This window comes from Rhinoderma darwinii, chromosome 1, assembly GCF_050947455.1.
Source record: "Rhinoderma darwinii isolate aRhiDar2 chromosome 1, aRhiDar2.hap1, whole genome shotgun sequence".
NCBI classification, from domain to species: domain Eukaryota; kingdom Metazoa; phylum Chordata; class Amphibia; order Anura; family Rhinodermatidae; genus Rhinoderma; species Rhinoderma darwinii.
This window is the reverse complement of record NC_134687.1, coordinates 625,316,137-625,340,753: the sequence shown is the minus strand read 5'-3', so window position 1 is coordinate 625,340,753 and position 24,617 is coordinate 625,316,137. Positions and strand designations below refer to the sequence as shown.

At 48.6% G+C, this 24,617-nt stretch overlaps 1 protein-coding gene across 1 annotated transcript in view; it reads right to left on the bottom strand.

Moving 5' to 3' along the window:
• The window catches only part of PLCXD3 (phosphatidylinositol specific phospholipase C X domain containing 3), an 82,706-nt gene that overhangs the window by 11,196 nt on the left and 46,893 nt on the right, over positions 1-24,617 (bottom strand). The window lies entirely within an intron of this gene.

The following is a 24,617-nucleotide window of genomic DNA, read 5'->3' as shown; positions in this document are numbered from 1 at the left end:
TGCAACTGTGTGGGGCCTATGGACACTATGCCACTGTATGGTGGGGCCTATGGATGACATATGCCACTGTATAGGAACCTATGAATGACATATGCCACTGTATATGAACCTATGGATGATGTATGGCACTGTGTGGGGCCTAAGGAGATTATGCCACTGTATGGGGAGTTGTGGAAGATGTACTCAACTGTATGGGGGAATATGGATGACTTATGCCACTGTATGCGAGCCTATGGATGATTTATGCCACGGTGTGGGTCCTATGGAGACTATGCCACTGTATGGTGGGGCCTAAGGATGACACTTTCCTCCGTATGGGTCTATGGATGCTGTATGCCATTGTATCGGGGCCTATGGATGTGAAGTACGAATTTAGGGGTCAGGTCTGGTGTCTGAGCTAATTTATGGGCCTGGGTTCTGAATTTACTTAGGGGTCTGGTCTGTGGTCTGGAATAAATAATAAATGTAGGAGTCTGGGGTCTGTATTTAGGGATCTGATCTGGTGGGCATGGCAGCAAAAGCGGGGGGGAAAAGATGTATGGGCAGCAAACACTGCAGCTATCAGTAGAAGTCATCATGGTGGTATGGGCTGGATAGAGAATATAAGAAAAGAGAATGACTCCATTAAGAGAAGATGCCACCTGTGAGTCACATGTCTGTTATAGGAAATCCTTGAATTCAACAAAAAGTATCAGTGTAGCCCAGGGCTAATAGCAAATAGGTCTTACCATTCCCCTTGTCAAGAGAATGTGTCACTATGTAGAAACATCTCCAGCGTTATTTCCGATTCCAGCCAGCTGAGTACAGAGCAGGCCCAGTCCATGAGCCCACTCCATACTCCTTGACGGCTGTCACATACAGTTACTTGACATGTCGCCAAGGGGTTAAAACAGCTAATAACAGCATTTCTGGACTTTTGGTTTGGAAATGATTCATGTAATAACCCCTTTAAGCATCAAATGAAATTAATTCAACAAGAAGATTAGTTACATGCATGAAAAGTTACGTAACATTAAGCAGCTTCAAGTGAAATGATCAGAAGTAATGGGTAAGCGCCCTGCAGGTAGATTCAGTTATTTCATATAATTTATTGCTCTCAGACACCATCACATTAATACACTTTTTTTTTATACATATATGAAGTAAATTACCTACTGAGAATTCAATGGCTTTATTGCTGACTTGTATATATTAAACCCATGGCTACATACATCGTACATGTACACCCGATGTGCACCGTTATAATATGGCACGAGCTCAGGAGCTGAGCCTGCACCTTTCCCGGTTGTTTCATACAGCTGACACCTGCCTGCCACTGGCAGAATTGGAGATAACTCCGATCCCAGTCGTTTAATTCCGGAGATGCCATGGTCAATAGCGACTGCGGCATCTGAAATGAGGGAGGAAGCTCCCTCTGTCCTCCGAACGCTCCCCTAAACAAAATTGCAGGGTGCCAATGTGCTGTATTTCTGGAATTATGCCAGAAATAAGATTCGTCACCGCTGATCTTTCTTATTGGCTGCAGTGGTCACATGCTGCCTACATGTAAACAATCACCGGGTGGGCCGCCGTGAGCGCTGAATCGACAGGGGAAAGGATAGGTAAGTACTGCTTGTTTAGTTTAATTCAGGTCATTTTCAGCAATTAGGAAAACTTTTAGGAACCCGGATAACCCCTTAAAGCCGTGCCAGAGGCATGGATTAATAGTAGACCACAGATGAAGGCAATAACTAAAAATAATTTGGGTAGTTCACCGATAACACAGTGCTGTCTGGAGGATCAAGTGCACTGGCTGTTTTAATACCCCAAAAAAACAATTCAGGAAATTAAACAAATACATCGGTTCTCCAGATGCCTCAGGATAAAAATGTTGTTAAATAGTGACAATACTGTTTTATCACAATAGATACATGTAAACATCAGGACATAATGCTAACCTATTCTAAAAACGCTTACATTAATTTGCTATACAAAATACAAAATAATGTATAATAAAAGCTAAAAATACAAAATAAGAAGAAAAATAAAATGTACATAAATATAAATCAATATTCAGCGCAATCATAACGACAATCCCGATCCAAGGGACTTGTAACTAGTGTCCACCGTAAAGTCTTGTCACCCTCTACACTTTCCTACTGGGTGCTTTGAGTGACAGGAAGTGACCACTGAAGTATTATTTCCTCATTAGCCAAGTTACAAGTTCTTCTGTATGTATTTAAGCAAGTTTGTGTTAACTTTAATGTCAAGTGCGAGGCGGTCTTAAAGGGGCGGAACTTCTCCTTGTCAAGTAAACGCTACACTTTCCACCTCGCTTACTGAACCCTCTTGTAAGGCTGAGCCTTAAGGTATTGGGCACATTGCCGGTGTACCACCGAGTGTGTCTGGACGCGAAAGATAGCGGTGCCTTCTCTAGGACATGTGTAGGTGTAAAAGGTGAAGGAGAGCGTCCTCCACGTCGGATCTGGTACACCCCGGTGACGTAGGTGGCTAGGAAAAACAAGAGAGGCCATGTGGTAGAGAGCCCCTCCACAGATCCCTCGGACACAAGAAGGCACAGTGGGAACTCTTGCGGTGGTTGAGTTCCCCGAATGTGGTTACTGATCGCCTTGTTCAAACTCATTCTGTACTGCTCAATTAAGAAGCTGACGGTTCCCAGTCTGATGCCTTGGAATCATTACAACTGCTTTACATGTCCACATACTTTTGGCCATATAGTGTATATCTCATATTCCTTCATATGCCTCAACCCAAATGAGGCAAACAAAAATTGCACTAATATTTATTATACAAAGTGTTTCTGATTAATCTTTTTGTAGGTTTGGAATAGTTGTAAAACCACTTTCTTAATCCTTCGACAAACTGTCGACAAACGTATAAAATCCTGTGGAGAATGGAATTACTGGAGCCTAAAACCACCGAGCCCCACGAGGACGCCGCTAAATACAAGCAATCCAACATTTCACGACCTCAATTGAAACTTACCGGCTTCTTCTCGGCAGGAGACACCTTAGTCATCTGCTTGGTTTTTATTCGAAATTTTATGGGCAATAAAGCAAATAAAACCTTGCAAAATCTTCCCCTGAAAGGAGTCAGCAAAGAGGCAGAGGTACTGACGGTACGCACAGAGTGGCAAGACCATTTTCTCAGACGCCATAACCATCCATATCTTCCCGACCACACTGACAATATTCACAGTAGCTGCATTGGAAAAGCCACATTATAGTCCCCACAATACCAGATACATTGTAGTGCCCATCTCAAAGTAAGTAACAAATACACTTAAATGCTATTCCTGTTTTGTAGCACAATTGCTCCATCTAATCTAAAATCAACTAAGCAAAAGTATTAATAAAAAATGTCCTACCGTTTTGTGTATACAGCTCCTATGCAAACCTATGTATCCCCATGGTAACAGACTATTAACCTTTGTAGCCTGATCCTGTAGTCATGCTCCCTTTCATTTGCCCCCTACTTCTCCTAATGCACATTTGGACATTATAGTCTATGCTGTATGGATGAGTGTCCAACGATCATGTGTATACAAGCAGATACCAGATACTCCCTATATTTATGCAGTAGAAAAGCGACTTGTGCAATGTACTCAAATCACAGAGCTGACATCAGCTCTGGACCTCTGTCCTCTAATTTACTGCAACTCAATAAGGTGCCCAGATAATACGCAGAGCTCAGAAAACCTGATTTACACTGCAGTTTCACTTCTGAAGAGCATTCCCCAGCTGACAACTAAATACAATCTACATATAATGCTAACAAACACTTTGCTTTCCGCATGATCTTGAGTTCCTTCACAAAACTTTGTAGGATACTAAAAACACAGATTGATGGTAAAATATTACAGAAAGACCTAGATAAGCTGCAGCATCGGCAAGAACATAGCAGATAATGCTAATATAGACACATGTAATGGACTTAGGATGTAGTATTGGTAGTAATGAATACACACTAAATGGAATAAAACTGGAGATAAGAGAACAAGGGAAGGACCTGGGTATTCTGCTTACAGGTAAACTAAGCGGCAGCACTCAATGTCAAGCTGCAGCTGCAAAAGCAGATATGATTTTAGGGTGTATAAAAAGAGAGATAAAAACCTGTGATGCCAATGTAATATTACCCCTGTATAAATTGTACAGACCACATCTAGAAGACCACTTGTAAGACCACATCTAGAATATGGGAATCAGTTTTGGGATGTTTTGTAAAAAATATATTGGGGATGGTTTAAATGTGGTCTTATTAACATATATAAATATATGTGTGTTCAATATAAAGAACTGGCACATGGTTTATTCTTTCCAAGTACTTTACCAAGGACCAGGGGACAATCATTACGTTTGGAGGAAAGGCAATTCATACATTGATATAGGAAAGGGTTCTTTACTGTTAGAGTAGTTAAGATATGGAATTCCCTAGTCTAAGAGGTAGTAAGTAATAGCAGCTACTATAACGGAATTTAAAAAAGGACGAGATGCTTATCTAATGACAAATGGAGTTGAGAGTTATGAATAATTTGATGTATAATTGATATGGAAAAACTTTGCACTTGATAGCGAGCTCAGTGAGGACAGAAACCGCCCGAGGAGCAGAAGGGCAAAACTTTTTTGAACATAGGTAAATATGTAACTTCATGTCCTGGCTCGTTTCCATTTAGAGCTGCATTCATACTTCTGCAAACTTGTAATTTCACAGATCCCAGCATTGCTCTGCAGATTCAAATTCTGCATGGTGTAGTTTCGATCTAAGCACTTTATCAGTGTTTCCCAACCAGGGTTCCCTGCAAACTGGTTTCCAAGAACACAGTAGCAACACCTGTCACGTTTACAGTAGAGATGGCAAACGGATTTCAATTTGTTCAAAGACATTTGTCAAAACACTTTTAAGTCAGAATTTAGTATAGAATGCTTTGCCTCTCATTACACAAGCTTCTTAGAGGTAGGAATGAGAGTAGAGGTTTCCCAGGAAGGAAAAAATAGTTTAAGGCTATGTTCACACAGAGTATTTTGGGGGAGGAATATCTGCCTCAAAATTCCGTTTGGAACTTTGAGGCAGATATTAGTCTCCCTGCACGCCGATTTTCGCGGCGATTATCGCGCCGTTTTTCGCCCGCGGCCATGGAGCGCCGCGGGCATAAAACAGCGAGAAATACGCTTTCTCCTGCCTCCCATTGAAGTCAATGGGAGGTCAGAGGCGGAAGCGCCCGAAGATAGGGCATGTCGCTTCTTTTTCCCGCGAGGCAGTTTTACTGCTCGCGGGAAAAAGACGCCGACGCCTCCCATTGAAATCAATGGGAGGCGTTCTCGGGCCGTTTTTGCCGAGTTTTGCAACGCGGTTTCCGCGTCAAAAAACTCGGCAAAATACCCCGTGTGAACATAGCCTAAGGGTTCCCCCATGATTATCAGGTTGGAAAACACTGCACGGTATAATAATCTCTCCTAGTGAGGCACGGTGCACTGCATTGTAGGTGCTCAGCTAAGCTGCAAGGGGAGTGTCTGTCAGCACAATGTTGACAGAGTCCAAGCATCAAGTAGCAGATTTGTCAAAGCAGGTCCGGATTATAAAACATGATGTCATTCAAGACCACTTCACAGATATAGGTAGATTATAATAGTGCAGTGTTATATTATAACAGGTTAGAGCACCGGTCTAATGGGCTTGGTGGTTCAGTTTGAAGACTGACATCAACGCCAGTCGACAATCTATCAGGACTGATAATACTTATAGGGGCCCCACATGAACTTCAGTTCTGGATCTTAGATGAGTCCTGACTATGCCATATACAGCTGTGTCAGAATGAAAGAAGTTATCAAATAGTGACCTGCAAGAGTAAGCAAAGGCTGCTCTGCCACCTAGTGGTAGAAAGTGATATACCATTTCTTAAAGGTACGCCTCAAGCTAGGTTTTAGATCTGCAGGGATCAGCAGGTCAAAGGTTATTTAGGCTTTGTAAATAACGAAGAGGGGGCGGTCATTGGCATTAATGTATTACTTTATATATAAATGAAAAAAGCAAGTGAAAACTATATCTATGTTATTTATCTACTATTTCTCTACCAGATATAGCGGTCTAGCAGCTGGTGATTTTTATTTAGCACCCACGGTCCATGTGCAATGCTCTAGAGAAATGCTTGGACAGTAAGGAAATTGTTTTTTAAAATAAAGGTTCACTTATTGTTGGTTGATTTATAATAATTGATAATTATTACAAATAGTCACTGTGTTAGAGCATTCCTCTCAGCGCTATTACTGACTAATGCGGGGTGCTCGAAACCTGCAGCAAGACAAATAGATATTGTCTGGGGCGTTGCGTACAGGAAGAGACAATGTATTACTGCACAACTAGAGACAGTGACCAAATCAAGCACTACAAGAGCTGTAATGGTAGTCATACTAGCTGGCACCCAGCTTTCCCAAATACAGATAATGCTAAGGAACAGCTGGGCAGAAAATAAATAAATAAAAATATGCCACCCGGCTGCTACTAGATGGCGCACAGGGAAGATGGCTTTATATTGGTTCTATTATGTTCAATGGGATCAGTAAAAAATCGGTAATCACTCTGCAATGCAACATCCAGATCATGATTGGTGCTGCTGGAGCTCCTGCTCTGGCCCCTGCTGTACCCCAGGCCCCTTTAGCCCCTCCAGCACAAGTTTCAATGAAGTAACCACGCAATACAGGAGACGATTATCCCATATTGTGTTCTGGAGGTTGTGACCCAAAGTGAAGACTGTGCTCTCTAATTCGCTGACAATCTGGTCAATGGTGAGAAGCTACATATAAACAGAACAAAAGTGAAAAAACATCACAGTGATTGGCTGCTGGCCACTTACTAAACCGTACAGCAGCTGCTAGCATCAGAGAAAAAACACGTGAGGAGACAGAAGAGCACATGTTCTGCTGCAAGAGGAGCGAGTGGGGAGGATATGCTGCTGCAGGAGGTGGGACTGGGGAAGATATGCTGCTACAGGAGTTGGGAGTGGGGAGGATGTGCTGCTGCAGGTGGAGGGAGTGCGGAGGATGTGTTGCTGCAGGAGGTGGGAGTGCGGAGGATGTGCTGCTGCAGGAGGTGGGAGTGCGGAGGATGTGCTGCTGCAGGAGGTGGAAGTGGGGAGGATGGGCTGCTGCAGGAGATGGGAGTGGGTAGGATGTGTTGGTACAGCAGGTGGGAGTGCGGTGGATATGCTGCTGCAGGAGTTGGGAGTGGGGGGGATGATCTGCTGCAGGAGGTGGGAGTGCGGAGGTTGTTCTGCTGCAGGAGGTGGGAGTGGGGAGGATATGCTGCTGCAGGAGGTGGGATTGCGGAGGATGTGCTGCTGCAGGAGATGGGAGTGGGTAGGATGTGTTGGTACAGCAGGTGGGAGTGCGGTGGATATGCTGCTGCAGGAGTTGGGAGTGGGGGGGATGTGCTGCTGCAGGAGGTGGGGGTGGGGAGGATATGCTGCTGCAGGAGGTGGGAGTAGGAAGGATGTTCTGCTGCAGGAGGTGGGAGTGTGGAGGTTGTTCTGCTGCAGGAGGTGGGAGTGCGGAGGATGTGCTGCTGCAGCAGGTGGGAGTGCGGAGGATGTGCTGCTGCAGGAGATGGGAGTGGGTAGGATGTGTTGGTACAGCAGGTGGGAGTGCGGTGGATATGCTGCTGCAGGAGTTGGGAGTGAGGGGGATGTGCTGCTTCAGGAGGTGGGAGTGGGGAGGATGTGCTGCTGCAGGAGGTGGGAGTGGGAAGGATATGCGGCTGCAGGAGGTGGGAGTAGAGAGGATGTTTTGCTGCAGGAGGTGGGAGTGGGAGTGGGGAGGATGTGCTGCTGCAGGAGGTGGGAGTGGGTAGGATGTGCTGGTGCAGGGGGTGGGAGTGCGATGGATGTGCTACTGCAGGTCGTGAGAGTGGGGAGGATGTTCTGCTGCAGGAGGTGGGAGTGGGGAGGATGTGCTGCTGCAGGAGGTGGGAGTGGGGAGGATGTGCTGCTGCAGGAGATGGGAGTGGGGAGGATCTGCTGCTGCAGGAGTTGGGACTGGGAAGGATATGCTGGGAGGATGTTCTGAGCAGGAGGTGGGAGTGCGGAGGATGTGATGCTGCAGGTGGTGGGAGTAGTGAGGATGTGATGCTGCAGGAGGTGGGAGTAGTGAGGATGTGATGCTGCAGGAGGTGGGAGTAGTGAGGATGTGATGCTGCAGGAGGTGGCAGTGGGGAGGATGTGCTGCTGCAGGAGGTGGCAGTGGGGAGGAAGTGATGCTGCAGGTGGTGGGAGTAGTGAGGATGTGATGCTGCAGGAGGTGGGAGTGGGGAGGATGTGCTGCTACACGAGGTGGGAGTGGGGAGGGTGTGCTGCTGCAGGAGTTGAGAGTGGAGAGGATGTGATGCTGCAGGAGGTGGGAGTGGGGAGGATGTGCTGCTGCAGGAGGTGGGAGTGGGGAGGATGTGCTGCTGCAGGAGGTGGGAGTGGGGAGGATATGCTGCTGCAGGAGGTGGGAGTAGGAAGGATGTTCTGCTGCAGGAGGTGGGAGTGCGGAGGTTGTTCTGCTGCAGGAGGTGGGAGTGCGGAGGATGTGCTGCTGCAGGAGGTGGGAGTGCGGAGGATGTGCTGCTGCAGGAGATGGGAGTGGGTAGGATGTGTTGGTACAGCAGGTGGGAGTGCGGTGGATATGCTGCTGCAGGAGTTGGGAGTGAGGGGGATGTGCTGCTGCAGGAGGTGGGAGTGCGGAGGATGTGCTGCTGCAGGAGATGGGAGTGGGTAGGATGTGTTGGTACAGCAGGTGGGAGTGCGGTGGATATGCTGCTGCAGGAGTTGGGAGCTAGGGGGATGTGCTGCTGCAGGAGGTGGGAGTGGGTAGGATGTGCTGGTGCAGGAGGTGGGAGTGGGAAGGATATGCGGCTGCAGTAGGTGGGAGTAGGGAGGATGTTTTGCTGCAGGAGGTGGGAGTGGGGAGGATGTGCTGCTGCAGGAGTTGGGAGTGGGGAGGATGTGCTGCTGTAGGAGGTGGGAGTGGGGAGGATGTGCTGCTGCAGGAGGTGGGAGTGCGGAGGATGTGCTGTAGCAGGAGATGGGAGTGGGGTGGATGTGCTGCTGCAGGAGGTGGGAGGGGGGAGGATGTGCTACTGCAGGAGGTGGGAGTGGGGAGGATGTGCTACTGCAGGAGGATGTGCTGCTGCAGGAGGTGGGAGTGTGGAGGATGTGATGCTGCAGGAGGTGGGAGTTGGTAGGATGTGATGCTGCAGGAGGTGGGAGTAGTGAGGATGTAATGCTGCAGGAGGTGGGAGTGGGGAGGATGTGCTGCTACACGAGGTGGGAGTGGGGAGGATGTGCTGCTGCAGGAGGTGGGAGTGGAGAGGATGTGCTGCTGCAGGAGGTGGGAGGGGGGAGGATGTGCTACTGCAGGAGGTGGGAGTGGGGAGGATGCACTACTGCAGGAGGATGTGCTGCTGCAAGAGGTGGGAGTGCGGAAGATGTGATGCTGCAGGAGGTGGGAGTGGGTAGGATGTGATGCTGCAGGAGGTGGGAGTGGGGAGGATGTGCTGCTGCCGGAGGTGGGAGTGGGGAGGATGTGCTACTGCAGGAGGATGTGCTGCTGCAGGTGGTGGGAGTGGGGAGGATGTGCTACTGCAGGAGGTGGGAGTGGGAAGGATGTGCTACTGCAGGAGGATGTGCTGCTGCAGGAGATGGGAGTGGGGAGGATGTGATGCTGCAGGAGGTGGGAGTGGGTAGGGTGTGATGCTGCAGGAGGTGGGAGTGGGGAGGATGTGCTGCTGCAGGAGGTGGGAGTGGGGAGGATGTGCTGCTGCAGGAGGTGGGAGTGGGGAGGATGTGCTGCTGCAGGAGGTGGGAGGGGGGAGGATGTGCTACTGCAGGAGGTGGGAGTGGGGAGGATGTGCTACTGCAGGAGGATGTGCTGCTGCAGGAGGTGGGAGTGCGGAAGATGTGATGCTGCAGGAGGTGGGAGTGGGTAGGATGTGATGCTGCAGGAGGTGGGAGTGGGGAGGATGTGCTGCTGCTGGAGGTGGGAGTGGGGAGGATGTGCTGCTGCAGGAGGTGGGAGTGGGGAGGATGTGCTACTGCAGGAGGATGTGCTTCTGCAGGAGGTGGGAGTGGGGAGGATGTGCTACTGCAGGAGGTGGGAGTGGGAAGGATGTGCTACTGCAGGAGGATGTGCTGCTGCAGGAGATGGGAGTGGGGAGGATGTGATGCTGCAGGAGGTGGGAGTGGGTAGGGTGTGATGCTGCAGGAGGTGGGAGTGGGGAGGATGTGCTGCTGCAGGAGGTGGGAGTGGGGAGGATGTGCTGCTGCAGGAGGTGGGAGTGGGGAGGATATGCTGCTGCAGGAGGTGGGAGTAGGAAGGATGTTCTGCTGCAGGAGGTGGGAGTGCGGAGGTTGTTCTGCTGCAGGAGGTGGGAGTGCAGAGGATGTGCTGCTGCAGGAGGTGGGAGTGCGGAGGATGTGCTGCTGCAGGAGATGGGAGTGGGTAGGATGTGTTGGTACAGCAGGTGGGAGTGCGGTGGATATGCTGCTGCAGGAGTTGGGAGTGAGGGGGATGTGCTGCTGCAGGAGGTGGGAGTGCGGAGGATGTGTTGCTGCAGGAGATGGGAGTGGGTAGGATGTGTTGGTACAGCAGGTGGGAGTGCGGTGGATATGCTGCTGCAGGAGTTGGGAGTGAGGGGGATGTGCTGCTGCAGGAGGTGGGAGTGGGTAGGATGTGCTGCTGCAGGAGGTGGGAGTGGGAAGGATATGCGGCTGCAGTAGGTGGGAGTAGGGAGGATGTTTTGCTGCAGGAGGTGGGAGTGGGGAGGATGTGCTGCTGCAGGAGTTGGGAGTGGGGAGGATGTGCTGCTGCAGGAGGTGGGAGTGGGGAGGATGTGCTGCTGCAGGAGGTGGGAGTGCGGAGGATGTGCTGCTGCAGGAGATGGGAGTGGGGTGGATGTGCTGCTGCAGGAGGTGGGAGGGGGGAGGATGTGCTACTGCAGGAGGTGGGAGTGGGGAGGATGTGCTACTGCAGGAGGATGTGCTGCTGCAGGAGGTGGGAGTGTGGAGGATGTGATGCTGCAGGAGACGGGAGTTGGTAGGATGTGATGCTACAGGAGGTGGGAGTAGTGAGGATGTAATGCTGCAGGAGGTGGGAGTGGGGAGGATGTGCTGCTACACGAGGTGGGAGTGGGGAGGATGTGCTGCTGCAGGAGGTGGGAGTGGAGAGGATGTGCTGCTGCAGGAGGTGGGAGGGGGGAGGATGTGCTACTGCAGGAGGTGGGAGTGGGGAGGATGCACTACTGCAGGAGGATGTGCTGCTGCAAGAGGTGGGAGTGCGGAAGATGTGATGCTGCAGGAGGTGGGAGTGGGTAGGATGTGATGCTGCAGGAGGTGGGAGTGGGGAGGATGTGCTGCTGCCGGAGGTGGGAGTGGGGAGGATGTGCTACTGCAGGAGGATGTGCTGCTGCAGGTGGTGGGAGTGGGGAGTATGTGCTACTGCAGGAGGTGGGAGTGGGAAGGATGTGCTACTGCAGGAGGATGTGCTGCTGCAGGAGATGGGAGTGGGGAGGATGTGATGCTGCAGGAGGTGGGAGTGGGTAGGGTGTGATGCTGCAGGAGGTGGGAGTGGGGAGGATGTGCTGCTGCAGGAGGTGGGAGTGGGGAGGATGTGCTGCTGCAGGAGGTGGGAGTGGGGAGGATGTGCTGCTGCAGGAGGTGGGAGGGGGGAGGATGTGCTACTGCAGGAGGTGGGAGTGGGGAGGATGTGCTACTGCAGGAGGATGTGCTGCTGCAGGAGGTGGGAGTGCGGAAGATGTGATGCTGCAGGAGGTGGGAGTGGGTAGGATGTGATGCTGCAGGAGGTGGGAGTAGGGAGGATGTGCTGCTGCTGGAGGTGGGAGTGGGGAGGATGTGCTGCTGCAGGAGGTGGGGGTGGGGAGGATGTGCTACTGCAGGAGGATGTGCTTCTGCAGGAGGTGGGAGTGGGGAGGATGTGCTACTGCAGGAGGTGGGAGTGGGAAGGATGTGCTACTGCAGGAGGATGTGCTGCTGCAGGAGATGGGAGTGGGGAGGATGTGATGCTGCAGGAGGTGGGAGTGGGGAGGATGTGCTGCTGCAGGAGGTGGGAGTGGGGAGGATGTGCTACTGCAGGAGGTGGGAGTGGGGAGGATGTGCTACTGCAGGAGGATGTGATGCTGCAGGAGGTGGGAGTGAGTAGGATGTGATGCTGCAGGAGGTGGGAGTGGGGAGGATGTGCTGCTGCAGGAGGTGGGAGTGGGGAGGATGTGCTGCTGCAGGAGGTGGAAGTGGGGAGGATGTGCTCCTGCAGGAGGGGGAGGATGTGCTGCTGCAGGAGGTGGGAGTGGGGATGATGTGCTGCTGCAGGAGGTGGGAGTGGGGAGGATGTGCTGCTGCAGGAGGGGGAGGATGCGCTGCTGCAGGAGGTGGGAGTGGGGAGGATGTGCTGCTGCAGGAGGTGGGAGTGGGGAGGATGTGCTGCTGCTGCAGGAGGGGGAGGATGCGCTGCTGCAGGAGGTGGGAGTGGAGAGGATGCGCTGCTGCAGGAGGTGGGAGTGGGGAGGATGTGCTGCTGCAGGAGGTGGGAGTGGGGAGGATGTGCTGCTGCAGGAGGGGGAGGATGCGCTGCTGCAGGAGGTGGGAGTGGGGAGGATGTGCTGCTGCAGGAGGTGGGAGTGGGGATGATGTGCTGCTGCAGGAGGTGGGAGTGGGGAGGATGTGTTTCTGGGGATTAGGAGAAGGAGAATTTGATTCTGACAGGACAGTGGGAGAATGTACTGCTGTGGGCAGACATGTGCTGCTGAGAGGGAAAAGGGGGAATGTGCAGTAAGAAACATGTGCTGCTACGGTGGAGGATGTTCTGCTGGTTGGGGACCGGATTGAAGTGCTGCAGTAAATAGAGGAGAAAATGTCCTGTTTGTAGGGTGATGTGAGGATGTGCTTCTGTTGCGGGGTGAATGTAATGATGACTGCGTAATTCATGACAGATTGAAGACTGTTACTAGGAGTAGATGGTGATAGAAAATCTTTTAGGGCTCCAGAACAAGTGGTAATGTCACAATGTTCGTTACATTGCCTGACCCCTTTGAGGCCGCTGAATGGCCTTATAAATTGAGTACCCACAGTGGCTAGAAAGCTGTTACAGCAGCACACAGATTAGGGGTGGCCCATGCAAAAAGGAGTGGCTAAATAAAGGGTAATTACACCCAGGCCAGATGTTACAGTGGCATTACTATGGTACTTTCTTGATCCCGCAGCACTCCGGGTTTCAAGGGTGCGTGAGTAGGCTTCCACGCCAACGTATAAAAAATGGGAACTCAGCACTCCAAGGTATTATTCAATAAGTGATATTTTATTTCACATATAGCGAAAAGTAGTAATCCAAAAATAGGTTTAACGTTTCGGTCTATTCATTCGACCTTCTTCAGACATGGATTACGTCCATGGATAAATCCACAAATATATACATATATACACTCAATATTAATCTCCCCTAGGCTTAGGTGGAAAAAAAATGAAGTTCACAAGTTTTGAAGTGGAGTGGCAAAAATTATTAATGGCATGTGGCATTTTTGCAACACAAGCACTTTTTTAGCAAAATTATGTTTTACTTTCTTATATAAATATTTACTCGCCATGGCCCATTGCCCACATGCCGTGAGTCCCGAGGCACCAAATAACATTGTAGCTTTCCTAATTACTTTTTCCTTTTCTATAGAGAAGTCACTCAACTATATAAGCTGTTTACTGCATCTATAAGAGGCCTCTTACCGACCCGGCTAAAAATACACCATTGTCTGGAAGCCCGATGCTGCTGAAGACGGGTCAGAAGAGGGAAAACCTCTAGTAGCCGCACGGCCAGTCAAGGCGATGATAGAGGTAGTCAGACAACAATAATGGTGCGGACGTGTAACACATACAGAAGAGTCGGGGGAGGGATTAGGCCGCACAACAATCCGTCAAATAATTGTTCATCGGTCACATAATTTATCTTCCCCATTCAGACATTTAGAATTCTCCTATTTACAGAGGGCAAAGACTCGAGATGCTGATTAGTTCAGATTGTGCTTGTCTGATCCCTTCAGTGTCTGGAAGGATGAGGCAGAGGGGACTAATCCCAAACCAGTAGAGATGGCAACGAGTCTTGTTCAACAGAGAAGAAAATATTGTACATTTGAATTTTTAAAAATGTTGAAACATTTTTGGTCAATTTTTGTAAACATTTTGTTACATTTATTTTACATAGTTAAAAGGTCTAAGCTTTTTACAGCTTTAAATCTGGAATAAAAAAATCCAATTTACGTTATCAGCGGAAGAGTGCGAGTGCACATTCTGTACCATACATAGAGGAATGCGGAATTCAGCTGATTAGCAGTCGGGGCAGAGAGCACGACCTGTACATGTCAATTATTTCTAGGTTTTCAAAGGTTTTTATGTTTTTTCCTGGAAGAGTCGGACTTACTAATGGTGTCATAATTATAATAATAAGGAGATTTTTTTATTATGCGCTTTAGACACTTTTTACGCATCACTTAAAAGTTTTATAAGGTGTAGTTTTGCCACGGTTTTTGCCACGCGGCTGAAAACCGCACCGAGATACACATGCGTTTTTACCACGATTTGCCTCGATTTCTCGAATCGTGGTAAAAAACACCTGCGTTTTTTCGATGTTATTTTTTGGCCGCACGGCAAAACCACACCGTGTGAATACACCCTAAGTGTCTAGAAAAATGGGAGTGGCTAAAAAGAGTTGTGGGCACAGAAACGCATTATAGCCGCAAATCCTGAACTGACTGTGAGTCTGGTGATCCGAACTAGCAGCATCATACGGATTCATGCTGTTGTTGGTTCGGGTTATCGGACCTATGGTTGGCCCGGGATTTGCCGCTGAAATACGCTCATGCAAATGTGGCCTTGGGGATTCAATTTCCAATGTGCGCACCTAGCATCTGCCCTGAGCGTGATTTGAAGAGTCAGGACTGCAAGTTTCCATATTGTTATGTATAGGGTTTCTAGATGCGTCAGACCAGCCACACACATGTATTTGTTCCAAAAGCACCAATGTAGCTAAACAAAAGCCGACTCATTTCATGGAGTGATTAGTTAGAGGAGTTTACGCCAAGTCAGGATTTGGCAGGAGGATCCTCGAGAGTATAATACATTAAAAGGAATCGTACATCAGACAGCCTTATAAATGCTCCTATAACTTATGAACACTTTCAGAAACAAATTCATGTGCGTAATGTCCCTTTAAATCTAAAGCACAAAAATGTTGACAAAAATACAGAAGAAGCAGAGCTACGTTGGTAAATGTATCAAAGATGAGTTTGTTCTTTGGCACAATTTATTGTGAATTGCGATGTCTCCATATGTTATCTGAGTTTTGACCGCAGGTACTACTACTCGATTATCTTAACTGAGGTCTCATGAACATTACCTTACTACAACCTCCTTAATACGGCACTTATAGAAATATACGAGGCCCTACTGTACCTTCCTATACTTCGGATTTCATATTGAGGAATATGCGAATCTGACAGGAAAAAAAATGTGGCTGCTTCATCAGACTTCATATGTATTGGAGGGCTGTCATTTCCCTTCATATGTATTGAAGGCCTGATAAACGGTCTATCGCATTTCTTCCGCTAACTTCACCTCTTATAGCAGTCAAACGGGTACAGCACTTAGTTGAGGTGTACACAAGCCCCACACAATTTAACCGAATGGGACCCTAAAATTTCTAATTGTGGCCTGGCCTTCTTTTCCAAGATGATAAGGGTATGTTCACACGCTGAGCCAAAAATGTCTGAAAATATGGAGCTGTTTTCAAGGGAAAACAGCACCTGATTTTCAGACTTTTTTGAGCAACTCACGTTTTTAGCGGCGTTTCTCGCGACGTTTTCGCGCCGTTTTTTCGGCCGTTTTTGGAGCTGTTTTCAATAGAGTCTATGAGAAAACGGCTCCAAAAACGTCCCAAGAAGTGTCCTGCACTTCTTTTGACGAGGCTGTAATTTTACGCGTCGTCTTTTGACAGCTGTCAAACGACGACGCGTAAATGACAGGTCGTCGGCACAGTACGTCGGCAAACCCATTCAAATGAATGGGCAGATATTTGCCGACGTATTGGAGCCGTATTTTCAGGCGTAAATCGAGGCATAATACGCCTCATTTACGCCTGAAAATAGGTCGTGTGAACTCAGCCTAAGTCCCCTCCACTATGTTTATTTTCGAATCACTTATTTTTTCATAAAGACCCCTGTTCATATCCTAATAGGGCATTTGGACATCATAGAGGGGGGCCCCTGATTGAAGACCTTACTCTATGAGCCAGAACGATAGATACTCTGTAAGAGCGCCTCCCTTTTCTGGTGGACTCGAGACGTCCATGTATTACATGGACTTCCACTCATTTGAATGATCGTCTTGTAATACTATATTTACCCTGTAGCAAAAGCCAATGGGGGGGAACAAAGATGTCAACCTGGGAGAGCCCTTCACAGGGTTAAACTCGAGCATAGGACGCTGAAAAAATGGGAGTGGTCTTTTAAGTGGCTTCTATAAAAGGACGGGCTAAACATTTTCAGACCCATATATTATTATCAGACCCCTATATTAATATCAGACCCCAGAATAGACTCCTATATTAATATCAGACCTCGGACCAGACCCCTATATTAATATAAATATCACTGTCTATATGAACGAGTAAAATGTAAATTTTATTATAGAAATCAAGAACTAAAATAGGGCTAAATAGCCAAGAAACTATTAGAGGCGTAAGCACGATGTCCAGCAAGGGGGGTGCAAGTGGGTACTATTAGGTCTGTGTACCACACGATGCATGGAGATGTCTCCCCCTTTTGATTTATGTCATAAACACCTGTCAATACGTGCCACTAAAGCTGTGTCCCTACGCGTTTCCGCACCACTTAGTAAACAGGGTCCTTCATCAGGGATCATAATAATAATTTTGAATTAAAACACCTAATGGCCGGTAAGCACCTGCTGCGTGCCTAAAACATTAACCCGGCTTGTGCACGACACTAGTCAGCAGGTCGAACACGAGCCGAGTGAGTGCCGGACATAAATAGTACAAGTCCCCCCCCCCCCAACGATGACGCGGGACGCCCGGGCAGCCAATCCGCCACAAGCCACGCAGATGACGTGACCTGAGCAGGACAAGCCCCCGGATGCACACTGAAATCGCGGACTGGAGTAAACAAAGCGTCCCTAGTAACCAGGGATCATAAGGCGGCTATAGAACAAGCTAGGAGAGGATTAATGACCTAGGATGCGGTAAGGAACAAGAAGACCTATCATCATCAAACTGTTTAGATGGTTAAGGAGGCGGCTTAATGATAAGTAATATCCAAAAGCAACCCACGTTCCCTAGCAACGGAGTGGCGAATGATAAATATATATATAAATGAGGGTTGATAGGAAAATGAACAGGATAGAGTTGAAACGATGTATATATGGCCCAGAGGAACATATTAGATGAAGACATGCGGATCAAACAGATGGGGATAAGGATCAAAGGAAACAATTATATGATATTTGTTCTCTTTTTTTAGGCCCATAATGAGTTTGTGGTTAGCTTACTCAAATTTGTCCTCGAACACAACTTCTTTCTATTTGATGGCAAATTCTTTCACCAGCTCAGGGGGGTAGCGATGGGAAGTCCTTGCGCACCCTCCTATGCCAACATCTACCTGGGCTGGTGGGAGAAGAAGGTTGTTTCTAGTGAGGAAATGGACAAATGGACATCAATGATTCTTCTCTGGCTAAGATTCATTGATGACGTCCTGATTTTATGGTCTGGAACGAAGGAGTAGTTTAATGAATTTGTGGCCATTCTCAATGTCAATGAAATGGGGCTCTTTTTTACGTCCGTCATCCATGACAATAAAATGACGTTTCTAGACATCAATATTTGTAAGACGGAACAGGGATATATTCAAACGAGTATATTTAGGAAGGATACAGCGACCAACAGTCTTTTAAGATGGGAGAGCTGGCACCCCGCGCCATTGAAAAGGGGGATACCCAAGTGTCAATACCTGAGTGCGTGGAGGAATTGCTCCACCATGACAGACTTCGGAATAGCTGAATCCGACTTACAGTAGAGATTCCTTCGGAGGGATTATCTTCGTGAAATCCTTAGATCAGCCTATAAAAAAATGCCTTCAACTGTAATAGGAGTGATCTCCTAAATCAAGGTAGCACTCTACTGATGACCATATACGCATTATAGGAACGTATGACTCATCTAATAGTGAAGTATTGAAGGTTCTACAGGCCTACTGGGGGATCTTTAAGACGGACTCTGATATTGTAAAAGAAGAAAAAACAGAGAAGATCCAGCGATGTGTGGTATGAATCGGAAAAACTCAATTTCCACTTTATTCAGATGCAAGCAAACAAAGCTTAGAAAAAACACCAGGAGAGATAACAAGGTGGTAGGTTATGGCAATAAAAAAGCTGGTGAGCTGGAGGTTTCCTCCCTTCCCTTTTTCCCTTCATTACCCCTGATATTGTAAGTTTGCTGGGTAACAGACCACTGGTGACATACAGGAGGGGTAGAAACATCAGGGATCATCTAGTACATAGTCATCTACAGCTTACTCTATCGACTACTTGGCTTACACACGGCATTAAGGGAACATTCAGATGTGGATCATGTAAAGCCTGTGAGTCCATACTTTGCCGCAAAAATTTCTGCAGTTACACCACTGGTAGGACGTTTGATAACAGGTCCTTTGTCAATTGCAGAACATAGTCTTTTTTATCTTATTTCCTGCGTGTGTGGACTGCAATATGTCGGCAAGACTATCAGAGAGTTTAGGAGACGGATCAGGGACCACATAGGTGACATCCGTCGTAGCGAGGATACTCCAGTGACACGGCATGTTTGGGAATGCCATGGTGGCGACACAAATGTTATTAAATTCCAGGGGATCAAACATATACGACCATCTGCTAGGGGGGGGGAGAATTTGGATAAAAGGATCTTACAAAAAGAGGCCCAATGGATCTTCCGCATGCATACCATGAAACCAGCGGGCCTCAATGAAAAAATATCATATAATTGTTGCCTTTGATCCTTATCCCCATCTGTTTGATCCACATGTCTTCATGTAATATGTTCCTCTGGGCCTGTAAAGGATCTGCCAGGCACAGCTTCGGGGTTAACGCACATAGATAATCAGTCTGCACCTGCTTCTATGTCTGTGAGACTGACTCCATCTTCCACCACTCAGGGTGGCAGGCTTAGGAGTGGGAGAACCTATCACAGCCTGGCCAGACGGAGCTAGCTCCCGCCCTCTGTCTATTTATACCTGCCTTTCCTGTTCCTCCTTTGCTTGTGATTCTTTTCGTTTGGTTTCCTGGCCCTGCTGCAGCTTCTTTTACTATTGTCCTTGCTTCATATTGACCCCGGCTTGCTGACTACTCTCCTGCTCTGCGTTTGGTACCTCGAACACTCCTGGTTTGACTTGGCTTGTTCACTACTCTTCTGCTCTGCGTTTGGCACCTCGTACCCTCCTGGTTTGACTCGGCTTGTTCAACTGCCCCTTTCTCCCCCTAGCTTTGTGTACCCTTGTCTGTTTGTCTGTCGTGCACTTATTGAGCGTAGGGACCGTCGCCCAGTTGTACCCCGTCGCCTAGGGCGGGTCGTTGCAAGTAGGCAGGGACTGAGTGGCGGGTAGATTAGGGCTCACTTGTCTGTCTCCCCACCCCCGTCATTACATAATCACAAGCCCATATCTAGTCTACCCTGGTCCCTGACACCACTATGGACCCCCTTGAGACCCTGGCTCAGCAAATGCAGGGTCTCTCCCTACAGGTCCAGGCCCTGGATCTGAGGGTAAACCAGCCTGACGCTACCATGGTAGTCCCCCTCACCTCACCTCTTGAACCCCACCTCAAGTTGCCCGACCGGTTCTCAGGGGACCGGAAGACTTTTCTCTCCTTTCGGGAGAGTTGTAGGCTCTATTTTCGTTTAAAGCCCCACTCCTCAGGTTCTGAGAGCCAGCGGGTGGGTATAATTATGTCCCGGCTCCAGGAAGGGCCCCAAGAATGGGCCTTCTCCTTGGCTCCTGACGCCCCTGAACTTTCCTCCGTTGATCTTTTCATTTCTGCTCTCGGACTCATCTATGACGAGACTGACAAGACTGCTTTTGCCGAGAGTCAGCTGGTGACCTTACGTCAGGGTAAGAGACCTGTTGAGGAGTATTGATCTGACTTTAGGAAGTGGTGCGTAGCTTCTCGGTGGAATGACCCTGCCTTAAGGTGCCAGTTTAGGTTGGGTCTGTCGAACGCCCTGAAATATCTGCTAGTTAGTTATCCCTCTTCTGACTCCCTAGACCAGGTTATGGCTTTAGAGGGAAACGACTTGACCGACGTCTCAGGGAACGACGACTTGAACGTCTTGATGTTTTCTCCTCTGACTCCCCCATGATGCCTCCCGAGGTTCCGTTGCTTCGTTCCTCCCCGGAAGACTCGAAGGTACCTATGCAACTCGGGGCATCCGTGTCCCCCAACAACGTAGAGATTTCCGCAGGAAGAATGGTCTCTGCTTCTACTGTGGGGATGACAAGCATCAAGTGAACAACTGTCCTAAGCGTAAGATTGCAGCCGGAGAACTTCCGCGCCTAAGTGATCATCGTGGAGGTCACTTGGGCGCACAGGTATTTCCCATAAATATGAAACGTAATAAAATCTTGCTTCCCTTTCAGGTCTCTTTTGGTGGTAGGTCTGCTACTGGCAGTACCTTCATGGATTCAGGGTCTTCTGCTAATATCATGCCTGTGGAATTTGCTATGTCTCTAGCTATGCCTTTGATTGATTTGCCTAAACCTGTCCCGGTAGTGGGTATCGACTCCACTCCTCTTGCTAATGGTTATTTTACACAGCATACCCCTGTTTTTGAACTCCTTGTTGGCTCCATGCATTTGGAGCAGTGCTCTGTACTGTTAATGCAGGGATTATCGTCCGATTTGGTTTTAGGCCTTCCCTGGTTGCAGTTGCATAATCCCACATTTGACTGGAATTCTGGGGACCTTACCAAGTGGGGTAATGAATGCTTGACGTCATGTTTTTCTGTTAATTCTATTTCTCCCCCTGAGGAGGTGAACACGCTACCTGAGTTTGTTCAGGACTTCGCCGATGTTTTCTCTAAGGAGGCCTCCGAAGTGTTACCTCCTCATAGAGAATATGATTGCGCAATCAATTTGGTGCCAGGAGCTAAGCTCCCTAAGGGTAGGATATTTAATCTCTCTTGTCCCGAACGTGAAGCCATGAGAGAGTATATCCAGGAATGCCTGGCCAAGGGTTACATTCGCCCCTCTACTTCTCCGGTAGGTGCTGGCTTCTTCTTCGTAGGGAAGAAGGATGGTGGTCTTAGGCCATGCATTGACTACCGAAGCTTGAATAAGGTCACTGTAAGGAACCAGTATCCCCTTCCTCTGATTCTTGATCTCTTTAATCAGGTTCAGGGGGCCCAATGGTTCTCTAAGTTTGATCTACGGGGGGCGTATAACCTTATCCGCATCAAAGAGGGGGATGAGTGGAAGACTGCGTTTAACACGCCCGAAGGTCATTTCGAATACCTCGTCATGCCCTTTGGGTTGTGTAATGCTCCCGCGGTCTTCCAGAATTTCATAAATGAGATTTTAAGAGACTACCTGGGGGAATTTCTTGTAGTGTACCTTGATGACATACTTGTGTTTTCCAAGGACTGGTCCTCCCACATTGAGCATGTCAGGAAGGTGCTCCAGGTCCTTCGAGAAAACAAACTGTTTGCGAAGACCGAAAAATGTGTGTTTGGGGTGCAGGAGATACCATTTTTGGGCCAAATCCTCACTCCTCATGAATTCCGCATGAACCCTGCCAAGGTCCAGGCTGTGGTGGAATGGGTCCAACCTGCCTCCCTAAAGGCGTTACAGTGCTTCCTGGGGTTTGCTAATTATTACAGGAGGTTTATTGCTAACTTCTCGGTCATCGCTAAGCCTCTTACGGATCTCACTCGCAAAGGTGCTGATCTCCTCCACTGGCCTCCTGAGGCTGTCCAGGCTTTTGAGGTCCTTAAGAAGTGCTTTATCTCGGCCCCGGTGCTAGTTCAGCCCAACCAAATGGAGCCATTTATCATGGAGGTTGACGCGTCCGAAGTGGAAGTGGGGGCTGTCTTGTCCCAGGGTACCAGGTCCCTCACCCATCTCCGTCCCTGTGCCTACTTCTCCAGGAAGTTCTCGCCCACTGAGAGTAACTATGATATTGGCAACCGCGAACTCTTAGCCATTAAATGGGCATTTGAAGAGTGGCGTTACTTTCTGGATGGGGCTCGGCACCAGGTAATGGTCCTTACCGACCACAAGAATCTGGTTTTCCTAGAATCTGCCCGGAGGCTAAACCCGAGACAAGCTCGTTGGGCACTATTTTTTACCAGATTCAACTTTGTGGTTACCTATAGGGCTGGGTCTAAAAATGTTAAGGTTGATGCACTGTCACATAGCTTCATGGCCAGCCCTCCTTCGGAGGAAGATCCTGCTTGTATTTTGCCTCCAGGTATAATCATTTCCGCTATTGATTCTGATTTAGTCTCTGAAATTGCGGCTGATCAAGGTTCAGCTCCCTGGAGCCTTCCTGAGAACAAGCTGTTTGTTCCCCTGCAATTCCGGCTAAAGGTACTTAGGGAAAATCATGACTCTGCACTATCTGGCCATCCAGGCATCCTGGGTACCAAGCACCTCATTGCCAGAAACTACTGGTGGCCTGGGTTGCCTAAAGACGTTAATGCCTACGTCGCCGCTTGTGAAATTTGTGCTAGGTCCAAGACTCCCAGGTCCTGACCAGCGGGCTTACTATGTTCTTTGCCCATTCCCCAGAGACCTTGGACCCATATCTCCATGGATTTTATCACCGATTTGCCTCCATCTCTAGGCAAGTCGGTGGTGTGGGTTGTAGTAGACTGCTTCAGTAAGATGTGCCATTTTGTGCCCCTCAAGAAACTACCCAATGCTAAGACATTAGATACCTTGCTTGTCAAACACATCCTGCGTCTCCATGGGGTCCCTGTCAATATTGTTTCTGATAGAGGGGTACAATTTGTTTCATTGTTTTGGAGAGCCTTCTGTAAAAAGTTGGAGATTGATCTGTCCTTCTCCTCTGCCTTCCATCCTGAAACTAATGGCCAAACTGAGAGGACTAATCAGTCTCTAGAACAATATTTAAGGTGTTTTATCTCTGACTGTCAATATGATTGGGTCTCATTCATTCCCCTCGCCGAATTTTCCCTTAATAGAGGATACGGGCCTGAGGAGAGGACTTGGGTACCCGCTCGGGATGTTCACGCTGGGATATTGGTCAGGAGATTTCACCTTCGTTTCCCCAGTAAACCAGGTCCACTTAGAAAGGGTCCGGTGGCCCCTCATAAAAGGGGGGGTACTGTAAAGGATCTGCCAGGCACAGCTTCGGGGTTAATGCCCATAGATAATCAGTCTGCACCTGCTTCTATGTCTGTGAGACTGACTCCATCTTCCACCACTCAGGGTGGCAGGTTTAGGAGTGGGAGAACCTATCACAGCCTGGCCAGACGGAGCTAGCTCCCGCCCTCTGTCTATTTATACCTGCCTTTCCTGTTCCTCCTTTGCTTGTGATTCTTCTCGTTTGGTTTCCTGGCCCTGCTGCAGCTTCTTGTACTATTGTCCTTGCTTCATATTGACCCCGGCTTGCTGACTACTCTCCTGCTCTGCGTTTGGTACCTCGTACACTCCTGGTTTGACTCGGCTTGTTCACTACTCTTCTGCTTTGCGTTTGGCACCTCGTACTCTCCTGGTTTGACTCAGCTTTTTCACTTCTCTTGTTGCTCACGGTGTTGCCGTGGGCAACTGCCCCGTTCTCCCCCTAGCTCTGTGTACCCTAGTCTGTTTGTCTGTCGTGCACTTATTGAGCATAGGGACCGTCGCCCAGTTGTACCCCGTCGCCTAGGGCGGGTCGTTGCAAGTAGGCAGGGACTGAGTGTCGGGTAGATTAGGGCTCACTTGTCTGTCTCCCCACCCCCGTCATTACAGGGCCATATATACATTGTTTCAACTCTATCCTGTTCATTTTCCTATCAACCCTCATTTATATCTATTTATCTTTCGCCACTCCGTTGCTAGGGAACGTGGGTTGCTTTTGGATATTACTTATCATTAAGCCGCCTCCTTAACCATCTAAACAGTTTGATGATGATAGGTCTTCTTGTTCCTTACCTCATCCTAGGTCATTAATCCTCTCCTAGCTTGTTCTATAGCCACCTTATGATCCCTGGTTACTAGGGACGCTTTGTTTACTCCAGTTCGCGATTTCAGTGTGCATCCGGGGGCTTGTCCTGCTCAGGTCACGTCATCTGCGTGGCTTGTGGCGGATTGGCTGCCCGGGCGCCGCGTCATCGTTGGGGGGGGGGGGACTTGTACTATTTATGTCCGGCATTCACTCGTCTCGTATTCGACCTGCTGACTAGTGTCGTGCACGAGCCGTGTTAATGTTTTAGGTGCGCAACAGGTGCTTACCGGCCATTAGGTGTTTTAATTCAATATTATTGTGACCCCTGATGAAGCACCCTGTTTACTAAGTTGTGCGGAAACGC